We start from the raw sequence: 9611 nt of genomic DNA on the forward strand, positions 1-9611 counted from the left end.
TAAAGAAATCTTTAAAGCAAAAAAATCCTAACATCCTCGTAAAAGCCGTAACCGTCCCCGCAAACTCTTTAACCTAGTCTCTCAGCCCATCCTGCCTAGAGGCTCCGAACTTTGAATCGCAAGAGTTTTGCAACAAATTATCGGATTATTTCATTAATAAAATACGTGAAATTATTCAGCAAAAGAGAACCTCCATCGACTCCCCCTTAAAAGGCAATATTCGCACAAATATGCCGCAATCAACTAAATTCACACTAAAGTCCATCTCCATCGACGCCACCAAAAATATCATTGGGGCCCTGCGAGACAGCACAGCGCCTAACAATATCATCCCCACTAAATTGTTGAAAGAATGTGCCGATATTATGGCACCGTCTATCACGCACCTCATAAACCAGTCATTTAAGGAAGGCATGGTGCCAACCCCGCTGAAACAAGGCGTTATTAAACCGATTCTAAAAAAAAAACACCTTCGACCCCAAAGACCCAAACCATCGTCGACCCATAACAGGCCTAAACACCCTCTCCAAGGTAATGGAGAAAGTAGTAGTGCAACAGCTACAACAGCATCTAGACACCCAGAAACTACTGGATCCATTTCAATCGGGTTTCCGTCCAGGTCACAGGACAGAAACAGCACAAAATATGGGATGACGTTCTCGAAGCAGCAGACGAAGGAGAACATTGCCTTCTGGTACTGTTAGACCTAAGCACAGCTTTTGAACCAAAATCAACTCCAGATACCCAAGGCCTGATATAAGTCCAAAAGGAAAACGAAGATTTGCAGTTCAAGGACCTAGATTGTGGAACGCTCTACCGACCAGCATCCGAACGGAAGTAAATCACCAGGCCTTCAGGGAAAAACTCAAAACCCAAGGAAATGGATACCAAGCGCCCTGAGGTGATTCAGTTCACATGTGTCGCGCTATACAAGTTTCTCACTCACTCACTCTATATTCTCCACTTCCTTCACAAGTTTTATGCAGCAAAAATAAAACCTAACAGTTGAAGGTTTTCCATCTTGTGTGGACATTGCAATTTCTACAGACTTTCTTCCCTGGATCACGAACTTAGAGGTAACGTGCAAAACCCAAATATAAACCAGCAGCTCCTACGGGGTAGTGCTACGTTAGGTGTCAAAGCAGATTTCTGATTTGCAGTGATAGTAATGCCGCGTACACACCATCACTTTATGTGATGAAAAAAAATGACGTTTTTAAAAACGTCACTTTAATTGACTGTGTGTGGGGGAAAACGTCGTTTTATGTCTTGTAAAAAACGACCAAAAAAAATTGAAGCATGCTTAAATTTTATGTGTCGTTTTTCAAAAGTGCACTTTTTACTTCACAGAAATTGACCGTGTGTAGCAAAAAACATTGTTTTCTAAGACGTTTTTTCATCCACGCATGCCCAGAAGCTACTTATGAAGCGAGCTTCAATGGTAAAACGTGGTGAACGTAACCTCACTTTGCAAGAACATTGTGAGAAAAACGATGGTGTGTAGGCAACTTCGTCTTTGAAAATTGAAGTTTCAAAAACGTCATTTTTTACTTCACAGAAAATGTCGTTTTTTTTCATCACATAAAGTGATGGTGTGTACGGGGCATAAGACGCGCAGCTATTAGTATATGTGTTATCATGTTTCTATATTGGGTGGGAATGTTATTGATGTTAAGGTTAAGTAGGGCAAGATATTGGGTTGGTTTGATAATATAATCAGTTATAGATGTAATAAGAACAAATACTGCATTCCAGAAGCTACGTAAATTTTCACAATCCCATAGGATATGAAAAATGCTGCTTCTAATTCCACATTGTCTCCAGAAGAATTCTGTTTTTGAGGAGGGGCCGGAAGTGGTGTAGATCTTTCGCCAGAAGTGGGAGCAAATACCTGGATTAGACAGATATCTGCTTCCCCATGAAAGGTGCCAAATGTGACACTGGAGGGGGGGGGGGAGAGAGAGAACCGGATAAGCGGAAGTTCAATTTTTGGGTGGAACTCCGCTTTAAGCTTAGAATATGATACAGAACCATATTCCTGCAGTAGTGCATGTACCCTTGCCAAGGAAAAAGCCGGTTTGGAGGCGTGAGGACCACATTGTCTGCAAACAATCCTATTTTATGATTTTATCTAGCAATCTCCATTCCCGATATAGACTTCTCACTTCTAAATGGTCCTTGCCAGGGGTGCTATGAAAAGAAAAGAAAAGAAAAGGAAAGAAAAGAAAAGGAAAGAAAAGGAAAGAAAAGGAAAGAAAAGGAAAGAAAAGGAAAGAAAAGGAAAGAAAAGAGAATAAAAGAAAAGAAAGGAAAGAAAGAAAAGAAAAGAAAAGAAAGGAAAGAAAGAAAAGAAAAGAAAGGAAAGAAAGAAAAGAAAAGAAAGGAAAGAAAGAAAGGAAAGAAAGAAAGAAAGAAAGAAAGAAAGAAAGAAAGAAAGAAAGAAAGAAAGAAAGAAAGAAAGAAAGAAAGAAAGAAAGAAAGAAAGAAAGAAAGAAAGAAAGGAAAGAAAGAAAGATAGAAGATACAGATACAAAGAAAGAAAGAAAGATAGAAGATACAGATACAAAAAAAGAAAGAAAGATAGAAGATACAGATACAAAAAAAGAAAGAAAGATAGAAGATACAGATACAAAGAAAGAAAGAAAGATAGAAGATACAGATACAAAAAAAGAAAGAAAGATAGAAGATACAGATACAAAAAAAGAAAGAAAGATAGAAGATACAGATACAAAGAAAAAAGATAGATACAAAGAAAAAAGATAGATACAGAAAAAAGATAGATAGATAGATAGAGATAGATAGATAGATAGATAGATAGATAGATAGATAGATAGATAAAGAAAGAAAGATAAAGAAAGAAAGAAAGAAAGAAAGAAAGAAAGAAAGAAAGAGAAAGAAAGAAAGAAAGAAGGGAAGGAAGATAGATAGATAAAGACAGTGGCAATCAATAGAGAAGACTACCCTGTGTCAGAATCAGTCTAGGAAATCAAGTTTTATGCCCCGTACCCATGATCCGTTTTTCCTTCGCAATAAACTCTGATGGGTTTTTCCGACGGAATTACGCTCAAGCTGTCTTGCATTCACACGGACACACCAAATTCCGACCGTCAAAAACGCGGTGACATGCAACACGACCAAGAGCCTAGAAAAAATGAAGTATAATGCCTCCGAGCATGCGTCGAAATGTTTACGAGCATGCGTGTTGTTTTTTTTTTCTCCGTCGGAATTCTATACAGACAAATGGAATTTCCGTTGGGAAAAAAAGAGAACATGTTTTCCTTTTTAAGTCCGTTGGAATTTCTGACGGAAAAAGTCAGATGGGGCGTAGACACGCGGTCGGAATATCCAAAGAAAAAGTACCGTCTGACTTTTTCCCATCGGAAGTTTCGACCGTGTGTACGCAGGATAAGAGTAGTAGAATGGAGAAGAATGCTGTGTGTGATGTTACATTGGTAGTGGTCAGTATAGAAACATGCTGTGTGTGATGTTACATTCTCTAACAGTATCTGAAGAAGGGAATCAGCACAGTGGAGGTCAGTGGAGAAGAAGGAGAAGAAGGGAAGAAGGCTGTGTGCAGGGGCGGACTGACAACTCATGGGGCCCCCGGGCAAAAGGAGATTATGGGGCTCCCGGGCAATAGACTATGGGGCCACACAGTATACACACAGACACACAATATACACACACAGTATTCATACACACAGAATACAAATACACACACTGAAAAGGTACTGGATGGGGGGGGGGGCAGCTATAATCTTGGGTTCTTTTTAAAAACAGAGTTTTACATACTGTCCCTGGTTTTACTGAGGCTGGCAACCCTGATGGGGCCCCCTAGTGGCATGGGGCCCTCGGGCAGTGCCCGAGTGCCCAAATGGTCAGCCTGCCCCTGGCTGTGTGTGATGTTACATTGGTGGTGGTCAGTAGAGAAACATGCTGTGTGTGATGTTACATTGGTGGTGAGTAGAGAAATGTGCTGTGTGTGATGTTACATTGGTGGAGGTCAGTAGAGAAATGTGCTGTGTGTGATGTTACATTGGTGGTGGTCAGTAGAGAAATGTGCTGTGTGTGATGTTACATTGGTGGTGGTCAGTAGAGAAATGTGCTGTGTGTGATGTTACATTGGTGGTGGTGAGTAGAGAAATGTGCTGTGTGTGATGTTACATTGGTGGTGGTCAGTAGAGAAATGTGCTGTGTGTGATGTTACATTGGTGGTGGTCAGTAGAGAAATGTGCTGTGTGTGATGTTACATTGGTGGTGGTCAGTAGAGAAATGTGCTGTGTGTGATGTTACATTGGTGGTGGTCAGTAGAGAAATGTGCTGTGTGTGATGTTACATTGGCATTGGCATTACATTAGTGGTCAGTAGAGAAATGTGCTGTTTGTGATGTTACATTGGTGGTGGTGAGTAGAGAAATGTGCTGTGTGTGATGTTACATTGGTGGTGGTCAGTAGAGAAATGTGCTGTGTGTGATGTTACATTGGTGGTGGTCAGTAGAGAAATGTGCTGTGTGTGATGTTACATTGGTGGTCAGTAGAGAAATGTGCTGTGTGTGATGTTACATTGGTGGTGGTCAGTAGAGAAATGTGCTGTGTGTGATGTTACATTGGTGGTGGTCAGTAGAGAAATGTGCTGTGTGTGATGTTACATTGGTGGTGGTCAGTAGAGAAATGTGCTGTGTGTGATGTTACATTGGTGGTCAGTAGAGAAATGTGCTGTGTGTGATGTTACATTGGTGGTGGTCAGTAGAGAAATGTTCTGTGAGTGATGTTACATTGGTGGTGGTCAGTAGAGAAATGTGCTGTGTGTGATGTTACATTGGTGGTGGTGAGTAGAGAAATGTGCTGTGAGTGATGTTACATTGGTGGTGGTCAGTAGAGAAATGTGCTGTGTGTGATGTTACATTGGTGGTGGTCAGTAGAGAAATGTGCTGTGTGTGATGTTACATTGGTGGTGGTCAGTAGAGAAATGTGCTGTGAGTGATGTTACATTGGTGGTCAGTAGAGAAATGTGCTGTGTGTGATGTTACATTGGTGGTGGTCAGTAGAGAAATGTGCTGTGAGTGATGTTACATTGGTGGTCAGTACAGAAATGTGCTGTGTGTGATGTTACATTGGTGGTGGTCAGTAGAGAAATGTGCTGTGAGTGATGTTACATTGGTGGTGGTCAGTAGAGAAATGTGCTGTGTGTGATGTTACATTGGTGGTGGTCAGTAGAGAAATGTGCTGTGTGTGATGTTACATTGGTGGTGGTCAGTAGAGAAATGTGCTGTGTGTGATGTTACATTGGTGGTGGTCAGTAGAGAAATGTGCTGTGTGTGATGTTACATTGGCAGAGCAGTGAACAGGTACAATGGAGGTCAATGGAGAAGAATGCTGTGTGTGCCGTTACATTAGCAGTCAGAGTCAGTCTAGAGCCGGGCTGCTATTACTGACAGCAGAGTGGAGAGCACAATACATAGATATTATAATAATCACCGACATCATATATTACAATATCCATAATATATATACACATCAGTACTGGTATTGTTATTTCTCCCATTACATAGAGCAGTTTTGATCTTTCAGAAGCTGTGTGTAAAATGCACCCTTCATACAGTGACATTATCAGAGTACTTACTGTACCTTGGCACTGTTCTCCTCACTATTTATCCTGGGAATATAAAGATTTGTATTATAATGATCATCTTCCTGAGTATGTTGGAGTCCTCCATGTATGCCCATACTCCGGAGAGGTTCAGCTCAGCGTTCCGTCTGATGACTTCTCACCTTTTATATACTCTTCTCATCAATTACTTTGGTGGCGATCAATCCCAGTGGGGGGCCAATCATTTCCCAAAGGTAATCATTAGTATCAAAAATAAACAAACAATCTTCGCAACATTTGATGTCATCATCCTAAGCATGGGAACTAAGAACAAAGAAAATAAAAGGTAAAAATGTTCATGGAAGGTTGTAATCTCCTAAATCTGTATCTCAATGTTATTTGTATGTAGAGCGGCATCATTCCGGATAAAATGAGAATCACAATTTGTTTTGCATGGAATAAAGATCACGATTCTCGCCGTGTAACATCTTCTTTCACATTATACTAAAAAAAAATGGGCTAACTTTACTGTTTATTTTTATTTTTTTATTAATAAAAGTGTAATTTTTCTTTAAATTGCATTTGAAAAACCACTGCTCAAATACGGTGTGACATAGGATATTGCAACAACCACCATTTTATTCTCTAGGATCTCTGCTAAAAAATATATATATCATGTTTGGGTGTTCCAGGTAATTTTCTAGCAGAAAATAATGATGATTTTTTACTTGTAAGCAACAAATGTCAGAAAAGATTTGGTCTTTAAATGGTTAAACTTCCTTCATCTACACACCGGAGTTCTTTCCTTTTGATAAAAGAACAAAAAGATACTTTGGCCCGGATTCACGTACATCGGCACATATTTATGCGGGCGTAGCGTATCTAATATACGCTACGCCGATGCAGCGCACAGATGCAAGCACTGGATTCACAAAGCACTCGCTCCCATTCACTCTTAAAGGGGTGGTTCACCCTAAAAACGACTTTTTTTTATTACACTGGCCCCCCACATTACAATACAATTAAGGCTATTATTTTTTTTTTTTTATGCTGTACATACCTTTGTAAAGCATATTCACCCGTTGCGAGTCCTGCGGGAGTGGGCGTTCCTCACATGTCCGTGATTGACATTTTGACCGAAAACGAGCTCCCCCCGTCGCGTAAGCCGCGTCACGGTTGGCGAAAGGAGCCGAACGGCGAGTCGGCGCTATACTGCGCATGCGCATCGCCGTTCGGCTCCTTTCGCCAATCGTGACGCGGCTTACGCGACGGGGGGAGCTCGTTTTTGGTCAAAATGTCAATCACAGACATGTGAGGAACGCCCACTCCCGCGGGACTCGCAACGGGTGAATATGCTGTACAAAGGTATGTACAGCATCAAAAAAATAATAATAGCCTTAATCGTATTGTAATGTGGGGGGCCAGTGTAATAAAAAAAAGTAGTTTTTAGGGTGAACCACCCCTTTAAAGATACGCTGGGTTTCCTCTGCGTAAGCCAGCGTAGGTGGAAGTGGGCGTGAGCCATGCTATTGAGGCGTGACCCCATGTAAATGATGGATTGAGCGTCATAAAGATACGAATAACGTATGATGCATGCGCCGTCCTGTGGACGTATCCCAGTGCGCATGCGCAGAATCACGTCGGACCTACTCTGTTGGAGGAGGAACTCTGCCAAATAAATCTAGCATTGCAGCAACATTCTCAAATAAATAAAGCAATCCAAGACAAGTTAGATCTCGAGAATCGCTCAAGGTGGAACAATTTACACATCAATGGTCTTCCAGATACCTAAAAGGAAAAAAATGGGGGCTCCAATGGTGTAGGTCATAAAGAAGTTTTAATGATAAAAAACAATATACATAATAAAATTTAAAAAAGGTGATCACAATTCATGAGTATTAAAAGCAACATGGAGATCAAAATGCATAGCCCAACGCGTTTCGATCCAATAGGACATCTACAGGGGCATTGGTAAGATCAATATACAGGTATTGAAAGTATATATACCATATTTATCGGGGTATTGTGCACTCCGGCGTATAGCGCGCACCCCTAATGTGGACCCGCAATTCCTGTAAAAAAAACATTGTAGTACTTACAGTTTTGGTGTCTTGCGCGGCGTCCATCGGCGGCCTAGTCAGGTCCAGCGTCCGTCTGCGACTTCAGTGGTGTCCTCCCGACTTCTCCTGCGCTGTCTCCCCGTCGAATCGCCACTTCCCACGCTCAGTTTGAATGCCTGCGCCGACATATACCGAGTGGAGTACACTCGTCTACATTCGGCCAGGCTCGGCTTCGCTCGTGCTCACGCTCTGTGACGTTTATGCGTGAGCACGAGCGAAGCCGAGCCTGGCCGAAATGTAGACGAGTGTACTGCACTCGGTATATGTCGGCGCAGGCATTCAAACTGAGCGCGGGAAGCGGGTATCGGCGTATATCGTGCACCCATGATTTTCCCCTTATTTTAAGGGGAAAAAAGTGTGCGGTATACGCCGATAAATATGGTAGTTTCATTGGTTCCTCTATTTGTTTCAAACCCTCCCCATTGCCACCCTTGTTCTTTTTTCAAAACCGTGCAATCAGTTTTCACAAAATGTATCTGGGGTAGGGTTGAGCGAACCCGAACTGTAAAGTTCGGGTTCGGTACGGACTTTGGGTTTTTCCCGAACCCGGACCCGAACTCGAATAATTGGAAAAAGTCCGGGTTCGGAGTTCGGGTATGTTTTGGCGCGCTGCACGGCAGCCAATCGCCATTCGTTTTACTACTGTGACTGGGAACTGATCACAGCCATGCCTACTTATGGCATGGCTGTGATTGGCCGGTGCAGCATGTGACCCATCATGTGACCAGCCTCTATATTAGATCGAGGCACACAGCACAGATCGTCACTCTGCTTTAGTTATGATAGGGAAAGGCTGCTGATGCTGCTTAGGGACAGTGTTAGAGAGAGGTGTATCCTGCTTCAGAAATCTCAACAAGCACACTTTATTTCTTTGATATCTGCATCATCTTATGGTATCTGGCTCATTGTCACTGTGCTTTAGTTATCATAGGGAGAGGCTGCTGCTGCTTAGGGACAGTGTCAGAGAGCTGTATCCTGCTTCAGAAATCTCAACAAGCACTCTTTATTCCTGTGACATCTGCTGTGCTTCATATAGTTTAGGAATTTTGTTCAGCTATAGGGACAGTCAGCAATCTATAGGTGACTCTGAATATTTCAACAGCACTGCACCTGCCACCACCTGTGCACCTGTGATATACTGTGTTTTTTTGTCCAGTACATAGTTCAGGGACAGGTTTCCAGAAATGTTCCTATAGGGACAGTCAGCAATCTATAGGTCAAAAGAAAAAACAGAGTGCGCCAATCTGAGTGCAGTAGGCCCAAATTTAATAGCTGGAAAAAAATAATAATAAATGTACATATACAAAATGCCTACTCACAAATTGGAAGTAGATGGTAGGCAAAGAGACCAAAATTGGGAGATGTGGGCGATCAGCAAGTTGATATGTGCCTGGAGTCCTGCAATGGTCTTGGCTGGCGGTCATCCGAAATGTAGGCTGTAGCAGATGGATTGGAATCGGTGTCAGGGGACAGAAACACCGGAAAGCCACAGAGGATGCGGCGTGCGCTTCAGCGTGGAGCGCAGCGTGCCGTCGTCGCGCCGGAAGTGACGTGCAGGTCCGTGCTGGCCAATAGGATAATATTGGCCAGCACGGACCTGCACGTCACTTCCGGCGCGACGACGGCACGCTGCGCTCCACGCTGAAGCGCACGCCGCATCCTCTGTGGCTTTCCGGTGTTTCTGTCCCCTGACACCGATTCCAATCCATCTGCTACAGCCTACATTTCGGATGACCGCCAGCCAAGACCATTGCAGGACTCCAGGCACATATCAACTTGCTGATCGCCCACATCTCCCAATTTTGGTCTCTTTGCCTACCATCTACTTCCAATTTGTGAGTAGGCATTTTGTATATGTACATTTATTATTTTTTTTTTCCAGCTATTAAATTTGGGCCTACT

This window comes from Rana temporaria, chromosome 1, assembly GCF_905171775.1.
Source record: "Rana temporaria chromosome 1, aRanTem1.1, whole genome shotgun sequence".
In the NCBI taxonomy this organism is placed as follows: Eukaryota; Metazoa; Chordata; class Amphibia; order Anura; family Ranidae; genus Rana; species Rana temporaria.